Here is a 22,959-nt window from a genome sequence, read left to right on the forward strand (position 1 = left end):
ATTAGTTCTAGCTCTCATTAGTTCTTGTAAAACTAATGAAAGGCCACCAAGTTAGGAGGATGAGAAGGGTTTGAATTCTAAATAATTACCAGCCATTATTCCAAAGGTCATAAGACTTGCAACTTCCCCAGTTACTCTTGCAGATAACATCACTATTGCAGAACCTACGATTGGCCTTTCGAGATGTCTTTTTAGGTTTTTGCATTTCTGACACCCTGATGGCCCCCACCTGGACCCGCCAACCAATCCTGTGGCCCACACCCAGGAACTGACTCAGCACAAGAGGACAACTTCTGTTCCCTATGACTTCATCTCCAACCCAACTAATCAGCATGCCCCCTACTCCAGCCCCCTGCCCACCAAACTATCTTTGAAAAATTCCTAGCCTCCAAGCCTTTGTGGAGACTGATTTGAGTAATAACTCCATCTCCCACGTGGGGTGGCCAGGCTAGCCTCACCTCGATTAAACTCTTTCTTTACTGCAATGCTGTGATCTTGTTATAGGAGTTATTAAGAAATTATTTTAGGCTGATAGAGAGGAAAAGGGGTCCTTGGAAAGTTTTTGTTTCTTTTAAAGCAACTGCAGAAATGTTTTCTTGTCTAGCAGGAAATCCCTTGGTCTTAGAGCCTGGCTGGCAACCTTTGATATGCAAATGCAGGCCATTAGAAACTGGGTACCCCCAAACATGGCGATTCCCAACCTCTTCTTCTTGCCCTTGCCCCTACATGTGGCTGACAGCATGGCAGCCCCCTTTTATGCCCACGTGTGTAGAACATCATGGCACCCTGTATTTGCACATTAAAAGGCTAGAGCAGGAAGACCAGTTTTTTCGCGGGCTGTGTGAGTGACATGCCTGGTCAAACCAATCCCCTGAGCCCTATGCAAATCAGGCACCACCTCCTCCAGCCTCCTCACATAAGTAGACATATTACCGCGGCACATAGGGCTTCCTCTCTTGGCTTTGGAGCCCCCCTCCCTCTGTCTCTGTATGGGGGAGCTTCTTCCTTCATTCGTGCCTATTAAACTCTCTGCTCCTTAAAACCACTCCACGTGTGTCCGTGTCGTTTTATCTAATTCAACCTGAGATGAAGAACCCTGGTGTTCCTCCACTCATGGGAGCCATATCAATCTCGGTGAGTAGATTTTCTTTGTACAGCAGGCAGGAAGAACCTGCTGGGTGGTTACAAAGGCACTCCAGGCACAAGGCTGTTTAGAACAGAATTAACATAGAATTCCTGCCTCTTGGTGCAAGGAGTGTCTATCCAGCCAAGACTTGTCCAGGCTAAGGTCTCTGTAAGCACTGCCCTGGACCTCAGGACCACCAAAATTTGGGTAGAAAGTTCTAGAACTATCATTACTAACTGAACCATATCAGTCTACAGAACAATATATCATTTGGGGCTCTTTGGCTCTTAGGATGGAGATGACATTGACTTGACCTTCCTTCCCCAACCAGTGAGCTCCCCAAATGATGGGTCATTCCTAGGAGCTCCCAAGCCAAGCCCTGCGTCCATTGAATCAATCCAGTTGAAGAAGCATCTTACGGTCCATCAGACCTTCTCTCCCTCTCACCAAGTTTAGCCAGAGTGAGACTCTGCCTGTTTCCTTTCTGTCCACCCCACCTCCCTACCCACTAAAAAAAATCCTCGAGGCTGGTGGGGGCAGCACAGATCCTACTGAATATTTAGGAGCCAGAAGGGGGTCTGTGTCAGCATTCCTGGCATGTTAATGTCGGATCTTCCTTTAGTTAAAAAGCCCTTCAGCTAACCCCAAAGCTTGAGTGTGTGTCTCGGGATCCCCTTCCCGTTCTTTCCTCCTCCGCTGTCCCTCTCCTCACTCTCTCGACACTAAGTTTCCTATGTATTTCTAATGCAGAGGAAGTAGCTCTCTTTGGGGTTTTGTTGTTGTTCTCCATTTTATTTTTAGTTTTTAATTTTTGTGGGTACATAGTACGTGTATATATTTGTGGGGTGGGGTATGTGAATGTTCTGATACAGGCATGCAGTGTGAAACAAGCACATCATGGAGAATGAGGTATCCATCCCCGCTAGCCTTTATCCTTTGAGTTACAAACCAATGGTGGCTCTCTTTTGTTTCTTTTGTCTTCTGCTAACACACAGTCCCAAAGACAAGGCCAGTGGGAATTCTGCCCTCAGCTGTCTATTTTTGCAATATTCACATGTGCAAATTCACTCATAAATGCCCCAACCTGCATTTAAGAGGGAGGTGATTTCAGATGAACAATGATCTTTTACAATAATTGTGACTAAGGACTGGCTTCTATTCTCTTCTCTTTGTCTTCCAGGCACGTTTTCTACTGACTTCCTCTTCCCTGGTTTGCTCAAGTTCACACAAGTGTGTCCTCACCAAGACCTCACAGTCAAGGAGCCTTTTCTGTCTTTCTGTGTGAGTTTGATATGAGACCAGATTACAACCACTAGACACGGCTGCATCCCTGAAGGCCTGGCTGCTGCAGGCCTCCCTCGATTTGGCCAAGAATGACTCCTTCCCTCCTCTAGTGCTATCTGGAGAGGCAGGAGGTGTTAGAGAGACCTCCCCTGCCCACCACACACACCTTCCAGCTTGAGGCTGCCTAAAGACCCTTCAGAAACCCCTGACCTTGTCCCTTCCCTTCTGCTCCTCCTTGTTCTCCATGCTCTGACCAAGTGGATTCCTCTTCACCACTTCAGGGTCACTTGGTAAAGATGAGTTGGGCAGAAAGGTCGGGGTTGGAGGAAGGGTGTATTTGGAAAGGGGGCTGGGCTGGAGATGAGGAAACGGGGTCCAGAAGCTGCTGTGCCACACCCCAGCCCAATGACCCTGGTCAAGTCGCCTCACCCACTTGGGCCTCTCTTTCCTCATTTGCCTAATAAACGTTTGAAATCCCTACACTACTCCTAAAGTGTCTACAACATTTAAAAGGTGTTGAAAATGTTAGCAAATTGCCCCTATTAGCAATCTGGGGCCGCTCCTGCGTTTTCTATGACCTCCCTGCTAGAAGGTCCCAGAACTTTCCCTTTTGACTCCAGAGACACCAACTCTGCTGATGTCACAGCTTTCCTCTGACTGCAGGTTAATTTCTGGTGGATGAAATATTCCTGCATCTGCCGTTTTTACTGCAGTAGAGTTGCTCTGTGGTACACAGGCAGATTATTGTTTTATTCTTTACTTTTGAATCACAGTCAAGAGTTTCAAAAGGGATAAAACAGGAAGGTCCCTCAGGGCTGATGTTCAGCACAAACACCCTGTAAGCCTCTGGGTGTGCCTGTCATCAGTTCTTGTACAGACATCAACGGGGCTACTGCCTTAGTTTGTAGTTTCTGAATAACTGGAGGAGGGTGTTTCACAATTGAATAGGAGGGGGTTGCCAGGGAGCTGCCCATCCAATATCTTCTGTTTGTACAAGTTTTAGTTGGATACCCAGAATCATAGAAATGATTTCTTTTCGATAATAAAAGAACCTCTAAAAAGATAAGCTTCTATCCCCCGAGAGGCCAAATGAACAACAGTGTGATATGAGCTCTTTTAGGAATGCAAGTTGGTATCCCGTGATCCCGAGGGACAAAGAGAACATGTTTAGGGTTGTTCTTGAGTATGGAAGGAAGCTGGAGAGGTTCCACCTGTCGGAATTGTCATGCACCCTCCTTTATGGATGGACCAGCTGTGAGCTACTGCCTTTCCATCAGCAGATGGTTCAAATGAACCCAGAGATTAGGTCTACAGAAAATATAGGTCACAGCAAAGAAGAAATTCTACGTGAAAGTAGTTAGCACAGCACTCAGCATATGGTAGGGATCCTATAAATATTAATTTTTCCTCACATATAAAAATTCCAATTTGCAGGGTAATCTCGGCTTGTAAAGAAGTGAAAGTTAGAGTGGTAGATTTGTCTCCAGAGATAGTGACAGCACTCTCTGCCATCATACATGTTCTTTTGTATTACAGCCTTGCTATTTCTCCTTAAGAAGAGCCTATTTCCCCTTCCCTTGAATTTAAGCAGGTCCTGCAACCTTTTTTGACCAATAGAAGTTGGCAGAAGCAGGAGCACCCATGGGCAGGCTTGTGAGTGAAGCCTTCTTGGCCTCCCAGCCCAGCCCAGGCAGCAGCTGAATGCAGCCGAGTAAGTAATCCCAGCCAACCTGCGTGAAGCAGAAGAAACATCATCCCAAATTCTAGCCCCAGAAAATCAAGAACAAATAAAATCACGGTTGTTTGAATCCACTACATTTCGAGGTTGATTTTTGTTTTGTTTTGTTTTTGAGATGGAGTTTCGCTCTCGTTACCCAGGCTGGAGTGCAATGGCGTGATCTCGGCTCACCACAACCTCAGCACCCCCGGTTCAAGTAGCTAGGATTACAGGCATGCGCCACCACACCTGGTTAACTTTGTATTTTTTAGTAGAGACGGAGTTTCTCCATGTTGGTCAGACTGGTCTTGAACTCCTGGCCTCAGGTGATCTGCCCGCCTCAGCCTCCTCAAGTACTGGGATTACAGGCGTGAGCCACCACGTCCAGCCTCGAGGTTGTTTTTTATGCAGCAACAGACAAAGCAAGTTTTCAGAATAAATCTGTTAAATTGATTTTAGCCTAAAACTGCCTCCTTACGTATTGGTGCAAAAGTTAGTGCAAAAGTAGTTGTAGTTTTTGCCATTAAAAGTAATGTCACCAGCCAATATTTTAAGATTGCCCTAAGGTTTCTCTGTACATCGTGAACTACAACCTAAATGGAAGTGCAAACAGACTATAACCTACCCTTGTGCCAATCACTGAGTTTTGGCCAATCTATGGTGGTCAGCTGTTCGGACTGTGTTCAAATAAGACAAATGCTGAGCCAATCCGGCTGCTTCTGTACTTCACTTCCATTTTCTGTACATCACTTTCCTTTGTTCTGTCTATAAATCATCTTCCACCACGTAGCTATGCTGGACTCTCTGAGCCTACTCTGGCTGGGGAGGCTACCTGATTCATGAATCATTCTTTGCTCAATTAAACTCTGTTAAATTTAGGCCGGGCGCTGTGGCTTGTGCCTGTAACCCCAGCACTTTGGGAGGCTGAGGTGGGAGGAACACTTGAGGCCAGGAGTTGGAGACCAGCCTGGCTCACATGGCAAAACCCCATCTCTACTAAAAATACAAAGTATTAGCCAGACGTGGTGGTGCATGCTTGTAATCCCAGCTACTTGGGAGGCTGGGGCAGGAGAATCCTTGAACTCGGGATGCAGAGGTTGCAGTGAACCGAGATCATGAGGGCCACTGCACTCCAGCCTGGGCAACAAGAGCGAAACTCTGTCTCAAAAATAAAATAAAATAAACTCTGTTAAATTTAATTTGGCTAAGGATTTTATTTTAACAAGAGTTTCAAAATTTAACCTTTGCATAGGATTTTTCTTTTTCTTTCTATCCTCCCCAAATTTTTCATAGAATCCATGCACTTTCAAAAAAAATGTTTCTCCAGAAACATTGCGAAAGGTTCTGTGAATTCATTTACTTAGCAAGGTTTTGAAAAACATTTTCAACACAAACATTTAAATGTACATATAGTTTCCATCCTCAGAGAATTTAATACTAACCATGTAGACTAGACACACATACATTGAGTGCTAATAATCTATAAGGCAGTATATGACTGTAGCTAAGTAATCTCTAAACCCTCTTTTGACCCTAAAATTCCATTAGGCCATGGAACTGAGTATACAAAGATTGAGTTCAGAGAAGACTCTCTGGGGTTCGTGTGTATCAGAAAAACAGAAAATTAAACACACATGAGCTTACCGAAACAGGGCTTTCTTTTTCCAGCGTGAGTTCTTGTGTGGGCTGGCGAGGGCAGTCAGAGATATGGGCTCCTTCTAGCTTTCTCCTGTTCTTGGTAAATGGCCTTCCTCACAGGCTCACTGAATGGGTGCTCCACCTCTAGGCAACATGTTTCATTTCCAGGAAGTAAGACCTAATAGGAAAGGACAAAAATCAAAAGGAAATGCAAGCTAATGGTCCCTTTTCATTAGGAAAACAATAGCTTTTCTAGAAGCTTCACCTTTTAAACTTCTACTTAAATCTTCTTGGCCAGAACCATCTTGTAAGTCTATCCTGAGCTGCAAGAGGTCCTGAACACATTCTGAGATACACTGGGCTTCTGTCGACAAGGAAAAAGGGAAGAGTGTATATTGGGTGTTTGAAGTACGGAAGTAGAGAATGCCTTAGGGATAGGCATTTAGCAGTGGCCCCCACAGTCAGAAGTTTGGCAAGACACAAAGACCGTTAGATAAGATGAAACATGGGGGCATGTGCCAGAAGCAGAGAAGGTGGACCCATCTCTCCTGGATGCATATGCATGGAAGGAGGGTAGAGAGAATGCACACATACGATCACCTCCACCCCAACCAAACTTATACCACACCAGATACACACACACACACACACACACACACACACACACACACACACACGAAATCACAATTTAACGCTGGACTGATATTTGGGACTACCTCTGACTTACCCTCTCCAAGGTTTCTTTTCTCCCACTCTATTGGATATGCCTTTTTGCTCTACAGAGGCTAGAGAGCTAAAACCACTATTTCCCAGATATTCTCAGAGCCAAGATTCTGGTTGCAGCTGATCTCCTGCCAATTAGAAGCACTGTTCAAGACCTGCATTCAGAACTGGGTTCAGTGGGTGGAGGGCAGCATTCTGGAGGCAGCAGTGACATCTTGGGGCCCTGCTTGACAGGCAGCTTCCTTAACAGCCTACGTTTGTGGCATCATAGTTGGTCCTGGAAGCTCACCTAGGATCATTCTTCAGCTCCTCGGTGATTCTGTTATCAATTTAGTAACAGAGATAAATCCCTTTCTTTCTTTTATTTATTTATTTGTTTGTTTGTTTATTTATTTTGAGATGGATTCTTGCTCTGTCACCCAGGCTGGAGTGCAGTGGCATAATCTCGGCTCACTGCAAGCTCCGCCTCCTGGATTCACACCATTCTCCTGCCTCAGCCTCCCGAGTAGCTGGGACTACAGGCGCCCGCCACCATGCCCGGCTAATTTTTTTGCATTTTTTAGTAGAGATGGGGTTTCACTGTGTTAGCCAGGATGGTCTCGATCTCCTGACCTTGTGATCCACCCGCCTCGGCCTCCCAAAGTGCTGGGATTATAGGCATGAGCCACTGTGCCCGGCCGAGGTAAATCCCTTTCTAAACTGGCAAGCATGACTCTGTTCTCTGTAACTGAGCATATTTGGTTACAGCATCGCGCAGACCTCTCTCCATTGCAGCCTCTCCCATTTTCTCCCTGCTGGACATTAGTTAGACAAGTGACTTCACATCTCCAACTCTCGCCTTCTTTCCTCTGACTTGGAGCTCTTGTATGGATCAGGTATGAAACTGCCTGTACAGTGCCTGACTCAGATGAGTGTTCAACAAATACTAGCTTCAACAGACTTACTCAGAGTAGTCACAGAAAATGCCAGCGAAGGAGTTGCTCCACAGGGCAATGGTGGTAGAGAGGCACCCCGGCACGACAGATGGCCTCGTGTTCTGCAGGGGCACAGAGGAGCCCAGGCTTGAAGCCCTTGTTAATAAAGTCTGTCTCCTCTACCAACCTGTAAGTCACCAACCTGTCATTTCAAACCCGTTTGAATCTCCTTTTGCTTCTAGCATAAAACCTGATGTAGCGGAGCCTGAATTTCCTGGACAGAGACCTCCAAATGCAGAGGATGGTTCTGGAACCAGTAGCCATCCAGCTGCCACCTAGGAAACACCAGCCACAGGCCCCATCCTCTGCTCAGTGCAGCCTGTCATTGTGAACAGAACGGACACCACCATTGCCTTTGTAGAGGGTCCTGTTTAACACAGGAAGCAAATGCCTGGAATGTTCCCTCATGTGAGCACCCATAGTTTGAAAGAAGATAGTGCGGTACCAATGTGGCCCCAGGCCACCAGCCCAGAGAGGGTTTTCCTGACTACGTCATACTTAGGCTAAAGCCTGATCAAGGAGACAAATCTGTGTCAGCTGCCTCTGTTCCCTGTGAGGTCACGGTGGCCAAGACACTTTGGGGCCAAAGATAGCTTTGCAGTGAGAAAAAAGTAGGGAAATGCTGCTAAAGGCTGCAGGAGCCATGACGGCCTGTGGAGGAGGCTGTGGGAAGTGTAGACTGTGCTGGAGGCCAGCCTGGCAACCATGTGCCAGTGCAGGGGAGGTGCAGGGCTGAAGGAAGCAGCCAGGCTGGGGAGGGCACCACACTCTGGCTGGGGGTTACAGGCCTTGGGCCTGGACCACTTCAATGGGAATGGAAAAGTAGGTGAAATAAACATGTCTTGGAGAGCATCTACAGATCTTGCTAGGTTTATCCTTACTTCCTTCTCCTGGGGGTTCTTGGGGGGCAAAATGAAGATGAACATCATCACATAGTTTGCCCAGCTTCTCCTCGTCTGTGGATTTGCATGGCACCGTGTGTGTGCCGTCGACAGCTCTGATCCCACTATCCTTTGGTTATTTCCCTGTCTTAGTCCTGGTCACAGTGAGAAGCCCCAGTGGAGAAAGGATGCTTCCATCTGTGTACCACAGAGCCCATGGAACCAGTGGTCAGTAAGCGGCAGCCAGCGGAAGCAGCAACAGCAGGTGGCATTCAGGCTGTGCTTAAGGACTGACACCTCTGTGGATGATGAAGCACCTTCTTCAGTGAATGTGGAGAAAACCCATCCCTCTGATTCTCAGCAGAGCGTCCTATCTCTCAGTTTCAGTGCTGCATTATTAGTATCATAATCGAGAAGCTTTATTGAGCAAAGTCCTGGGTTCAACATTGGCGAGAACACTGGAGTGTCTTGGTGGGTCCAGGAAGAGCAGATGCCTGAGAGGAGATACCAAGGAAAAGAAGCACCAGATCCTTCCCTGGGGTTCAAGGCAACCAGAGAAGGGTAAGGCCCACCTTTGGATCCCACCACTCCTCTCACAGGGCCAGCCAGAGAACGGCAGCCCTCCACGCATCAGTTCTCTCATCTTTGAGATGGATGTGATAGTATCTACTCTGCCCAATTCACATAGCATTGTGATGAAGCCCAGATGAGATGAAGGGCAAAACTGCCTCTCAGTGCCATACAGTGCAATGACTCACTGTTAAAGTATCCAGCTCCAGAGCACAACCAAATACTCCTGTGCTGAATTGTGCAGGCTGTGCTGATGGATAGAGGAGGACTAGGAAGTGCCAAATAGCTTCCTAGAAAAGGCGAACTTTGAGCAGTGTGGAAGAAGGCAACGTACGAGTTTGTAGAAATGGAAGGAAATCTTTTTGGTCAAGGTAAGCAGCTAGAGCCTGCCTTTCACTGTGTGTCCACTTGTGTATACTAACTCACTTAATCACCTCTACAGTTCCCAAAGTTGGCATGCTTATCCGCACGTAAGAGGAGGGAACTTTACATGGGCATCTCCAGATGGCTGCTTGGGCTTCCTCACAGCCTGGTGGCCAGGTTCCAAGAAGAGGCGTTCCAAGAAAACAAACTCAGCATGCGAAAACTTACTGAACCATTTGTTGAAGCTGGTCACATGGCCAAGTCTGGAGACAGTGTAGGAGGGGGCTACATATGAGCAAGAATGCCAGGAGCTATTGTTCATTTGGGTTACTTAAGTAAGTTTATCACAAAGAGTAGCCAAATGCAACCACACTAATCAGTATAAGTCACATTAGCATTTTATTGATTTTAAAAAATTTTAATCCCATCTTGAATTTCCATGTGTTGTAGGAGGGATGCAGTGAGAGATAATTGAATCACAGGGGCAGGTCTTTCCCATGCTTTTCTCTTGATAGTGAATAAATCTCACAAGATCTGATTGCTTTCAAAAGGGGAGTTTCCCTGCACAAGCTCTCTTCTCTTGTCTGCCACCATGTGAGATGTGTTGTTCACCTTCCACCATGATTGTGAGGCCTCCCCAGCCTCCTAAAGTGCTCCTAAAGAACGAGTCCATTAAGTCTCTTTCTTTTGTAAATTACCCAGTCTCAGGTATGTCTTTATCAGCAGTGTGAAAATGGACTAATACAACCAGGTACTCAGCATTTAGATCAAGAAACAAAGCATTACCAACACCCCAGAAGCCCCACTTAGACCCTTTTTCAGGCACTCCCTACTTCTCCCCAACCCAGAAGACCCACTGTCCTCATTTCTAATAACATTCATTAATTTTTAAAGATATTTTAAAACTTTGTAGTGCTGGAATGAATGGCTTCTATTGATAGTTTCTTTTGGTCAACATTATGTTTGTGAGTTTCTCCATACTGCTGTGTATAATGTTCACTTTCATTGCTGTGTGACATTCGATTATATGATGCTAACATATTTTATTTATCTATTCTACTCTTCATGGGCTTTTGTCAAGCTTCCAATTTGGGACTATTACAAATAGTGTCACAGTGAACATTCCTCTTGGTGAACATATCCATGTGTTACTGTTGGTGTACACCCAGGAGCAGAATTGCTGAATCATAAGGCACACATGTGTTTTTGGTGGATACAGCCAAACAATTTTCCAAAGTGATTGTGTGAGTTTATCCTTCTGTTAGTGGTGTATGAAAGTTTTTGTAGCTTCAAACCGCTTCCACTCTTTCCATTGTAGCCATTTTGATGGGTATGGAGGAGCATCGCATTTTGGTTTTAACGAGAATTTCCAAAATAACTAATGAAGTTGAGCACCTTTATGTAAGTTTATTGGACATTTGGATTTCCTCTTTTACTTAATGACTTTTCAAACACTTTGTCCATCTTGAAATCTTATTGTCTTTTTTTTTTTTTGTATGGATTCTGTATATATTCTGGATGAATTTTTTGCTGTGCCTGTGTGATTCATTGTAATCCATGGAAAGCTGGTCAGAGCAGTGGCTGATACAGACCAAGTAGCTGAAAGCGGGAAACAGATGAGGAACAACGGAAAGTATCTGATACACCTGGCTACTGCTATCTCTCACCTGGGTGATTTCAAGGGCTTCCCAATGTCCAATGAAGCACCTAATCTTAATAGACACCCAAAGTATTTGCTGAATGATCTTACTGTTTCTTCCTTTAAAAATCTTCCTGATGATTTTATTTTCTACAAAGGTAACCTTTCTTCTCTAATGTCATCTATCACTTGAGACAGTAGAAAGATAATTAGACCATGGTTTGATATGGAGATGGAGTAAAAAGATGGGATTTGAATGCTGTTCTGCTTCTCACTTGTTTGGTGACCTTGGACATCTCTGAAACATGATGATCTCATCCATAAAATATGGATCATAATAGTCCTATCAAATAAGGTGTGAGTATTAAATGAGTAACTCTATGTTGGGCCACTTAATAGAATATCAGGTACAAGGAAGCCCCCAGTGAAGGTTAGCTGTCATCATCATCATCATCCTTGTTATCGTTGCCATTGTTGTTATCTTATGATTATTAGGGCCCTGCTTTGCTTATCTTCAATTATGTAGCATGGCTTCTTCAGCAGATAACAGAAGTAAGAATGAGCTCTTCCAAAGACGTTTGGAAGAGTGGAATGAAACAAATTTGTGAAAAATCTTGATCAACCTTGGTCCCATCTACAAAGATTGGGTCACTATTACTCTGATGGTCCTCATAAGTCTCAGGCTCTCTAACATTTAAAACATATTTTATAAACAGAGAGAAGGTGAGAGTGATTTAGATAGAGGAGGGGATGGAGAGTCTTCTAAATAGAGACAGAGACTTACGAATTTGTATCCCCAGAGCATTGCTTCACTAGATCCCCAGGACAACTCTCCACTGGGGATTTATTATCCTCTTGTGCAAATGAGGAGAAGAAAGCTCAAAGTGATCAAGGAACACACCCAAGATCACAGGACTAGTGAATCACAGAGCCCAGGTCTGTGTGTGTCCCAGTCCCCGCTCCTTCCCCAGCCTAGCTCTCCACTTTCAACCTGAGGAATGCTCTAAATCTCTAGATTCATACAGTAACTTTTGCACAGTTTAAAAACCAGAAATTAATTCCGTGCCCGTGGGAATGCTCTCAGAGCAGAGATAATTCTGCAATATATCCTTGTGTATATTTTCAGTGCATCCTGACTTCCACCTGGTTTGGAGCTATAAGTCAATCTTTTAGCCACTAAGCTAAATTCCCAGGGTACTCTTAAGATACAGAAATTCCAGCAGTAAATAGCAAAGCTGTTAGACCAGATTAAACCTGCCAAAGTGATTTGAGCCAAGCTGAGAAAAATGGACCCCCTTGAAATGATACGCTATCAGCCAACAGTAACATAACCCTGGAAACAAACCTTTTAGTTTATAGTTCAACAAGCAGCACACATGGTTAGGAAGGAGACTTGGCTGAAGTCTAGCATCCACAGAGGGTGCAGAGGGTGTGGAAAATGTGAGTTGTAATTCATTTATGTTTCACTTTCTCTCTCTGTTTTCCTGAGTAAATGATCTTGTGGAGAATTCCTTGATTTTGACATTTGAAATCTACAGAGTCTGTCTGGGAGGTGAGTAATGATAGTGTAACTAAAGATTGTGATCAGAGAGGGGGTCACAGTGTGATAAAGGGGGAATGACACGGAGACAGACGAAGGATGCAGGTGGGTGAAGATCACAGGCACTGGGAGGCAGTTCCATCTCCATTTCACTCCATTGCTCTTACAACAACTTAAAAATGGAAAACAAATGCTATGGAGACTTCATTTTTCTAAGAAATTGATTCAGTTAAAACAACAACAACAAACAACAACAACAACAAAAAACCCAAGGTGTGCTTACCCAGGACAGTATTTTCCCTGTTGAGACCGAAGCAGCTGAGGGTTATACAACCCACTCAACTGCTTCTCGAGGACACTGCAGTTTCCATGGGCAAAAGCAAACAGTCCTGAGCAAATCCTGCATGCCCTCGTCCATTCTTGCCCCTTCTATTTACCTTTGTTTTTGAAGAAGCCCAGACACTAACGCAACATTCTCGTTAAGTGTGTCACTTTAGCTGAGGAGGAATAAACTACAATGCTATAGGCAGGTGCCTGATTCAATCACAAAATTATTCGGACACCTGGGGCAATGCCCAGCTGGAAGCGCTACCTGTTTGCTTTTCTTTTCAGTTTGTATTTTGTATTGTTGCCAGCCTTGCGTTTTAGAAGCACAGAGGGCGCTTAGCATTTATTTAGTCTTGGTTCCCACAGTCTTCCACGAGAAGCCCACCCCATGTGTAGGTGCGGGGATTCAGGCGGGCTGCTGCTTGCTGGGAAACATGTTTCTCAGCCTGACTTGCTCTCTCTCTTTCTCTCCTGAGGTTCAAAAGTCCATTTTCAGTATTTCCCGTAGAAAAGTGCTCCTAAAATCTCAAAGTATGCTATTTGAGGATGCAAGTAGATCTTTGTCCTTCCTTCTTGGTGGAGATGAATTGGGGCACCGTTCCTGAGCCAGTGGCCTCTGTGAACACTGGAACACTGCCTGGGTGTCCACCCTCATGGGGAGAAGCCATGGGGACAGCTGCAGAAGGGAGCACCCACCTGGACAGGTGAGGTGACCAATGCTGGACAACATGCTTCCCAGTCCACTTCTTTGCATCTTGCACTGAGACACAGCCCTCCAAGGGAAGCAGCAGCGGTGAACTGCTTTGTGGCACGATGGCCTTCCATGGAGTCCGAGGAATTCTTCTGGAAGATAAGGGGCTGGAATTCCCATTCCCATTGGCACTACCCCATGCAGGTCTAATACCATTCATTGGGTGATAGTTCTTCGACTATATTTCAGTCTGACAATACCATATACAATAGGCTGCTCTGGCTGTCATTCACTGACCCTTGAAGGGGGAAATTCCTTGAGGTGCTGCAAAGGGAGTTTCCACTGATAAATGAGCATTTCAGGACGTGTGGGAAGAAAGCCTGGTCCATGGGCGCCACTGTCAGCACTAGGTGAGTCAGGAGAGCGAAGGTGACATCTGCGGTAAAGTGTCCCAGCAACACACAGCAGGCCGGGACTGTTTTCCTCACCTGCCTTGGCATTGGCTGCAAAACTGAGGGACCCTAAACAGGTACAATTCCTGAGACTGTAAAGAGAGTCAGCAACCCGGCGACTGTCCTTACCCCTCCCACCCCCGAGTCCAGGAAGACTGTGTCTCTCCAAATGCCCAGGTCAGCGTCTCCTCCTCTTAAAGGGTCTGGAGGATCCTGGGAGGGCAGGATGGGGGGTGTGGGCTTATCAGCCCAGGAGCCTGGGCGCAGCTTTGAGGTCAACTTGCTGTGGGGCCTTGAGCCAGTCACATAGCACCCTGGGCTATAGGTTTGTCATCAGAAGAAGCGTGATGCCTTAGGGCCTTGCTGGTGTGACATTCCAGGATCCTAGGTGTTTGCTGTGTGTCAAAGGCACGCATCACAACAGGACAAATGTAGGAGCAACCCTTCTGCAAGGAGGCATTTAATACTCCACTTCAGGTGAGCTCTAAAGGGAATTTCATTCCTAAGACCTTAGAAGCAAACGTGTCTGTATTTCTGTCTGTTAACTGCGTTCTAAATCAATGGGCTGGCCTACGGGCATAAGAAGGCCATGATATCTCCCAACGTTCTAGACACAAGAGAAGGTTTTGCAACCAAGCAGGCAGCTGGACCTTAGACCCAGTGGCCCTTTGGAAGGATGCCAGCCTTCCTAGTTCAAAGGAAACCCATGTAACAGACTGCTGTTTGCAGGTACCCGTGTTAGAGATGAATACAGTGATCAACCTAGGACTTTGGGTGTGTGGATTTCAAACCAGATTCTTGCTTGCCAAATGTTTATCAGAGCGTGTCAATAGCAACTTGAATGATTTTCTCCCACTGTCACATTCAATATTTACCTTTGGAGAAGAGCAGGGTCAGTTCTCTCCAAAAGGAGGCTTAGTTAGTACAATTAGGTATTTCACAAAAAGATGACCTTAAACTGCACCCCTTAGAAAATGGTAAGGGACTTTAATAGGGAAATGCCACCTCATCCAGTGTGGCAAGAAAGCACTTGCCACAATCATTTCAGCCGTCAATTCTAAGTGACTTCGGCATTTCCTCATGGCAGGAACAGCGGGCTTAATGCACAAGTGCACTTTTCCTCACCTCACTTTGTGTTCCTGTTGATCTTTTTTTTTCTTTGTATTTTGGAGACGAGACAGCTTGTTCCAAGTTCTGAGTTGGGGACAGTAGCAATTCTCCATGACCAAAACACTCTGCAGCTGCGTCCTTTGGAGCAGGGAACACGAGCTGCTTTGTTGACCCCTCTTCACCCCAGAGGCGTGTCTTCTAGGTTCAGTCCAGGATGCAGCCTGCCAGCCATTGGTCAGGTCACAAATATGTGCAGCACACAGCAAGGTCCTCCCTGTGACCCGTCGATGTGGCCACGTGCTCTCTGTCACCCCAGCGCCCCGGATCTCAGTCTGCAGGGAAGCAGCCGTGACAAGCACAGAAAGGCAGGCACTGGTACCTCCTATCGAAGCCCCCAGTTCACCGGCAGCCGTCGTGTTAATTTAAGAAGTTGTCTGAACAATCTGGCACCATCGCTGGAAACTGAAGAAGGTGGGAGGAGGCTGAGCAAAACCCTTGCTTAATTAAAAGCATATCTGCAAAAGGTCAGGCCTGGCAGGAGGATGACAAAGGCAGTCAGAATTTTAAAATCAAGTCATTCTCTCTTGTGAGATTTCTTCCAGACCCTGATGGATTAGGGATGCGGGGTTTTCTCTTCCAACAAAGCCTGCACAGCTGAGTCGGGGTGAGCCAAGTGTTAGTTCCTTTGCTGTTTTCAGAGAAGTAGGACTTCTTCCCCCAAGGTGACCCCACTTCAACCCCAGGGCAAGAAGGAGGTGACTCTCAGTAAGTGTCAGCCCTCATTCCCTCTGGAAACCTGGGGTAGACGTGGAAAGCACATGGTGAGCTCTGTGGAGGCCATGTGCCTTTGGGACGCTGTGCCTCGGTTCAAATGGCTTCTTTAAGAAATCACCAAAACTGGATTCCTGTTGCAGCTGACGGAATGGGGAAAGTGTGAGCTCAGAAAAGTGAATTCTTAGTACTGACGTGATAGCCACCTTCACCTTTTTGAGGCCGGGCGCAGTGCCTCACATCTGTAATCCCAGCACTTTGGGAGGCCAAGGTGGGTGGATCACCTGAGGTCGGGAGTTTGAGACCAGCCTGGCCAACATAGTGAAATCCCATCTCTACTAAAAAAAAAAAATACAAAGATTAGGTGGTGTGGTGACACACATCCCAGCTACTCGGGAGGCTGAGGCAGGAGAATCACTTGAACCCTGGAGGCAGAGGTTGCAGTGAGCCGAGATCACACCACTGCACTCCAGCCTGGGCGACAGAGTGAGACTCCGTCTAAAAAAAAACAACAACAAAATTCACCAAGACTGGATTCCTGTTGCAGCTGATGGAATGAGGAAAGTGTGAGCTCAGAAAAGTGATTGTTTAGTACTGACTTGATAGCCAGCTTCACCTTTTTGAGAAAAGAACTGTAATTCCAGAAAACCTAACCAGTGCCAATGGGGAGATGACAAGAGGGTAGATGGGCAATAAGCAGGGCTTTCCCACAGCCAGCACTATTCAGTTAGGAAACAGCAGGCAGTGTGTCAGCCTCTTCCTCCCCTGATGGTGGGAGAGGGAGTAGAAGCCCATTTCCTGAAGATACTGAAGAGGGGTCCTGCCATGGGGGCAGGGGAAGGGGACTAGGTTAACATCTGCGTATGAGTTCAATTCTTTGATTCTACATTATCACATGACACTCTTCAGAATATGCCTATTCCTCAGAAGTTTGAAAACAATTGAATAATTGTATACAATTGTTTTGTATACTTTGTGTATTGTATATTTGTATTTTATTACTTATTTGTGACATCTATTTATGAATGAGAATCCTTTTGTTAAAGCAAAAGCATTTGAATACTCTCTGCTGGTCTGAGAACTTCATATTTCTTCAGTGAATCATTATAATCTGAGCATATGGACGGCATCCTTGCTTCTGGCGCCAAGAAGTACAATCAACTGATGGAGAGTGTTTCTTAAATGAAAGTGGTGTTTCCAGTTGGCAAAACATAGATTATTTTTGCTATTAGAGAAATTGATTTCTTAAGACGTGTGATTAATTATGTCTGTAAAACAGAAAATCCATCAAAGACAAAATGTTTTTCCCTTCAGAAAACACTTACAAATTCCTACAATGTCATTGACTAAATATGACATTCTATTAATGGGCACCTTGTCTCCAAAGATACATCTGGGCTCACTCTCCATGTTATCTTCCCCAGGCTTTTGGGAGATTGATGACTGATGACAAAACCAGGGCAGCACTCGGTGACTTTCTGCTGGTTCTTGAGAATCCAAACGAAAGTTCTACACTGAAACTGCTCTGCAGAGGGGACCCACATGAGGAAAATGACAAAAGATGATTCCATTTCCACTGTGAAAGGGATCTTGCTAGACAGCCTGTTGGCCTTACCTTCCAAACATATTCAGAGTCCCAGCTTCATTCCCTGCTAATTCCCCAGCGCAAGCAGGGCTGCTGCATGCACAGCTCCAATGTGCATGCAATGGTGCCCCTAGGATTGTGGGGAGCACAGTCAGCCTGGGGTGGCCTTGTGATACCCAGTGATATGGTTTGGCTGTGTCCCCACCCAAATCTCATCTTGAATTGTAGTTCCCATAATCCCCATGTGTCATGAGAGGGACCTGGTGGGAGGTAACTGAATCATGGGGGCGGTTACCACCATGCTCTTCTCATGATAGTGAGTGAGTTCTCAAGAGATCTGATGGTTTTATAAGGGGCTTTTCTCCCACTTCACTCTGCAATTCTGCTTGCTGCCACCACGTGAAGAAGGATGTTTGCTTCCCCTTCCCCCATGATTGTAAGCTTCCTGAGGCCTGCCCAGCCCTGCAGAAATGTGAGTCAGTTAAACCCCTTTCTTTTATAAATTACCCAGTTTTGGGTGTTTCTTCATAGCAGCATGAGAATGGACTAACACACCCAGCATCTTCTATCTGGAGTATGTTTTGTATTTTTCATATGTTTTATTGCTTATTTGTCACATCCATTTCTGAATGAAAATCCTTTTGTTAAAGCAAAAAAATTTGAACACTCTCTGCTGGTCTGAGAACTTCATTGTGGTTGCTTCCCAATGAGACTACCTGAATCTACTTCCCCACCTTTCTGTTTATTCTATATACAGCAGACCGAGCGATCCTGTGAAAGCACGCATCAGATCAAGGGGCTCCACGGCTCCAGTTCCTCCAAGAGCTTCTCATCTCAACCAGGGAATAACCCAAAGTCCCCCAGTGGCCTCAGCTTCTCCCTACCTCTATGATCTCACACCCCAACCCTCACCTCTGACTCACCCAGCTCAGCTGTGCTGGCTTTCTCTCTATTTCTAGAGCCTTGCCAGATGGAGCTGGTCCCTCTGGGGGGAATTCTCTCCCCAGTGAGCATGTTGATGGTGGGCTGTCTCACCTTAAGTCTTCAATGCAAATGTCACCTTCTCAGAGGATGTTTTTCCAGCCACTGTTGTTAAAATTTCAGTTGCCCCTTTACATTTTACATCCCTCTCCCCTGCTTTAGGTTTCCCATAACACTTACTACTCTTGACATACCACATACCTGACCTATCTGGCACTTTCTTGTCTGCCTCCCTCCTAAGAAAGTGACATTTCTGATGGAAGGAGTTATTGTCTGTTTTGTTCAGTAGCTCCACTGCCTAGTACTGTGCCTTGCACATAGTAGGTCCTCAATGAATATTTTTAAGTGAATAAATGGATAGATGAATGGATGAATTTATGGACAGATGGGGATGGATAATGGATAGATAAATGGTCGAATGGATGGATAAATGGATGGATGGGTGGATGGGTGGATGGATGGATGGGCAGATACATAAATAGATGGATGAATGAGTGTATCATTCTTCTAACCCAGAGAAAGCACAGTTGGCTGCATAAGAAGTGCCTAAACCTGAGAGTACTGGGACCACCAGCAGAGATTCTGATTCAGTAGGTTTGGAACAGGGCCTAGGAATATCATTATAATAGGCTCCCCAGGGTTCATTTTATACAGTGAAGTTTGAGTTCAAGGGATGACAGAGAGGTCCGCACAAGGTTGGCTTGAACATCTGGCTGAATGATATGTGATGTGCACATTAGACACTCAGGGAACATTCTCTGGGAAGGACGGGATTTAAGGAGAGGTGACAGTGGACTTACTTTGTTTAAAGAGCATGTCGTCTGTCATATGTCTTCCTTCAAGTTTCCACAAACTGTTTACGCTACGACCTGAATTCCACTTGGAAAATGCATCAATAGAGCATGTACTGTGGCCTCCTCCGTCCTCAACAGCGGAGGTCATTCATCTCCTGACTTCCTTGCTGGGAAAGTGATGGGAACTTGGAGCAGCAGAGACTCCTCATAACACATCAGCCCACCTGTCACCTGCTGTCATAATCAAGCGTCACATTCAACCAGCACCTTGCACGCTCTGAGCTTGACGCATGTATTTGCACTGCCTTTTCAGGAGTCACTTCATCCAGTTCCCTGGCAGTTACTTTCGAGCTAGAAGACGCTAGCTCCATGTTCCACAGTACTTCACGCATGCCTGTCTCCTAGCCTTGCCAATACAGTGTCGTGAAGAATCTGTGCATGTAAAGGTCCAGTCATCTTTCATCACCAGGGCTGAAATGAGTGGTCATTCAGTAAATGTTTGCAGACAGGAAAGAAGGAAGTAGGGGGAAGGAAGGAGGGAGGGATAGTGTAACGGAGTGAAGCCACAGCAGTTTAGCAGAATAAGACACAAGGCACCGGCCAGGTGCAGCGGCTCATGCTTGTAATTCTAGCATTTTGGGAGGCTGAGACAGGAGGATCATTTGAAGTCAGGAGTTTGAGACCAGCCTGAGCAACATAAAAGTATCTTTAAAAATTAAAAAATATATACAAGCATTAATTTAACAAAGATGTGAAAAGAAAACCAGTAGCAGGGGATAGCAAGAAGAGTGGAGGCACAGTCGTTTAATGGATGCTGCCAGCACCCCACCAGCATCACCTAGGTACTCTCCATTCATATACATGCCCACAGCTTGTGACCTTCAGACTCCTGCGCCTGGTGCGCGAAAGAGTTCAACGTCTGCAGGCCAGGCATGGCCAACCAAGCTGGGGAGTTAATATCCCAGGGCTGCTCTCAACCATGGTGGAAGGGAGTGAATGGGTGAATACCCAGCTTCCCCTTCCCCCAGCAGAATGTAGCGGGTGAGCCCGAATGCCCTTGGGGGGAGGTGGGAGGACCTGCTTACAATAACTCCCTGCCTTGGTTTCCCACCCTCCCCAGCCCCTTTCCCGACTCACTTGCCATGGCTCTCTGGGATCACCTCTAAAATACATGACTTGCACTCACATCTTGGTTTGGGGGTCTGCTTCTGGGGGAGCCCAACCTAAGCCGGTCCCCAACTGGAATAAGCTAAGTCACTTGCACAGATGTGAGACATGTTAGAAGCTGCAATCGTCTCACATTGCCTCTGAGGGCTCTGAAAATGTACAGAATTATTAAAAACCTTGCCATTGACTAAAGAAAGCCTTAGATCTGGCCCGACGGCTGACCAGTTATAAAAACAGTTGAAAGTAATTGCATGCTTCCAACGACCACCTCCGCCCCCAACAGGGTAATGCTTCAATTCCCTGCTCTGTGCAGTGATTTCCTGGACCCTTATTTTCATCTTCTGACTCTACTACTGTAGGAAAATTTCCCTTGTGCAGCTCAGAGCCTTTTTCTGTTCAACCAGCTTCCAAGCATCATCCACCTGGGAGAGCTGTGCAGGAGAATCAGGCTCTGTGCGTTCACACAGGGAAGCGACCCCGGCTGAAAAAAAAAATTAACAACTGAAACGTACACGAAGTGGGGTACATTTTGAGCGTGTAGGCATATATTATTTAATCTGGGTTTCTCTATGAGAGTTACAGACACAAATGACCAATTATGTAATGACCCTATCCGGCTTCGAACTGATTTCTTGGCTTGAGGTGGGGGAGGCTGGCCCTGTGCTTGCCATTCTTCCCCTCACAGCATGTGTCCTTCGTGGGGTCACCACCTCTTCCCACGTCTGTGCTCCTCTCCGGAATGGCACCTCCAGAGAGCAGACGTAGTGTCTTCCTCACCATCGTATTCTCCACAACCCACGCGGTGTCCAGGGTCATTCTGGAGATGCTGGCTGAGTGAATGCAGATGGATGAATTCATGGCCTTTTGCTCGTTTTCTCTCTGTCCTTTAGGTGTCAGAAGACATGCACTTCCAGGAAATTATTTTCCCAAGAACCTGCCTTTACGGGGATGCTCACATTTTAAAAGGATCGTTCGGAGGAACATAAAAGTTTATATTTGCTTTTATACAGTCTAAGAGTTTGTCTTTTAACAGAAGAGTTTAAACATTTACTTTGCCATATTAACTGATTTGCTTGGTCTTAATTCTGTCATCTTAATTTATGATGTTTATTTATGTTTCCCTTATGCTTCCAATGTATTTCCTTCCCTACCTTTTGCCATATTGCCAGGCAGTACTTGTTCTCTTTTTTCTGGACGATTTGTGAGTTTTCTGTTTATTTCACTAACAACGGTAATGCTTAAGTTTGATTTGTACATATACACATATATATATATTTAAATCAACATTTGTATAAACTGCATCTTTTAGCTATCTCACGTAGGATGAGATGTTAACATGTAGCATGTCATTGGTCTTTTACCTTTCTCACATAGGATGAAAGCATGTAGCATGTTATTGGTTTTTTTTTCTTTTGCTCTATCTCCCTTCCAAGCTGTTGGTAAACTCAGTGAGAATTTAAAATGCAGATGATTATCATTAAACTATTTTTACATTACAGATCATTTCTCTTTAGTATTATTATTATTATTATTATTTTTGAGATGGACCCTCACTCTTGTCACCCAGGCTAGAGTGCAGTGGCGCTATCTCGGCTCACTGCAACCTCCGCCTCCCACATTTAAGTGATTCTCCTACTTCAGCTTTCTGAGTAGCTGGGATTACAGGCATGTGCCACCATGCCCAGCTAATTCTTGTACTTTTAGTAGACACAGAGTTTTGCCATGTTGGCCAAGCTGGTCTCAAACTCCTGACCTCAGGTGATCCTCCCGCCTCAGCCTCTGAAAATGCTGGGATTATAGGCGTGAGCCAGTGCAACTGGCCTCTTTTTAGTATTATTATTATTTTTTTTACTTTTGCATTGAGGCGTTGAGTTGTATAAACTTGTTATCAATGTTTATTTACTCCTTCATGTCCATTTCATGTGGTTTATTTTATACCAATCTTCCCTGTTATTGCCTTCCACATTTTGATCATTGCTCAGTTCTCAGGAGATCTTTCCTGGCAACTTTCACAGTGAGGCAAGGGGCCCTTCCAGTTCCTGAGATCGTTGTGATTGTGGCCACAGGAAGGGATGAGACTTGGCAAGATCGGATGCTTCCCTCAACACTGGGAAGTCGCTGGTCCACTGTGACTGATATATCTTGCTGCAAAGAAGTGACATGCCTGTTCTGTTTTGTTTTGTTTCAGCAGGTTGCCTGTATTTCTGGAATTTTGAAATCTTCACAGAGATGTAACTAACTGTATGCTTTTCTTCTTAAAATCCAAAATGCAAATAGTTGCACTTTTTTCTGATTATAAAAGTAATAAATGCTCAGTTTTCTGGAGGAGCCAATCTACCATTGGCTACTTTGATTAGAAACAAAACAAAACTTACAAAGCATCCTTCTCAGTTTATACTGTTCCCTTTTCTCTAAAGAATGTCCTCAAATCTCCTTGAGAACGTGAATTGGTTATTTCAGAGCTCTCTTGTGCTCCTGAGGCAGGCTGTCAGCACAGGGAGGATTTGTACAGGCCGGTCCCTTCTTTAAAACCACGGATGCTGTTCAGATATCTCACAATTTCCAGTTTGCTGGAGAGATGTGTTAGTTCCTGAGCTCTCGGCTGAGGATCTTGAGAGGCCCCTGA

The 22,959-nt window shown here is 45.5% G+C and overlaps 2 long non-coding RNA genes across 3 annotated transcripts in view; one reads left to right on the forward strand and one right to left on the reverse strand.

The window, feature by feature from the left end:
- Positions 1-4,222, forward strand: part of LOC144333535 (uncharacterized) — a 32,749-nt gene extending 28,527 nt beyond the window's left edge. The window contains exon 3 of the long non-coding RNA XR_013402251.1: positions 2,307-4,222. This is a non-coding gene — a long non-coding RNA (uncharacterized LOC144333535). The remainder of the gene's footprint in view (positions 1-2,306) is intronic.
- LOC106992780 (uncharacterized) overlaps positions 1-22,959 on the reverse strand; it is a 173,461-nt gene that overhangs the window by 60,754 nt on the left and 89,748 nt on the right. For both annotated transcript variants that reach the window (XR_013402249.1, XR_013402250.1), the window contains exon 3: positions 5,772-5,943. This is a non-coding gene — a long non-coding RNA (uncharacterized LOC106992780). The remainder of the gene's footprint in view (positions 1-5,771; positions 5,944-22,959) is intronic.

This window comes from Macaca mulatta, chromosome 12 (genome assembly GCF_049350105.2).
Source record: "Macaca mulatta isolate MMU2019108-1 chromosome 12, T2T-MMU8v2.0, whole genome shotgun sequence".
NCBI classification, from domain to species: Eukaryota; Metazoa; Chordata; class Mammalia; order Primates; family Cercopithecidae; genus Macaca; species Macaca mulatta.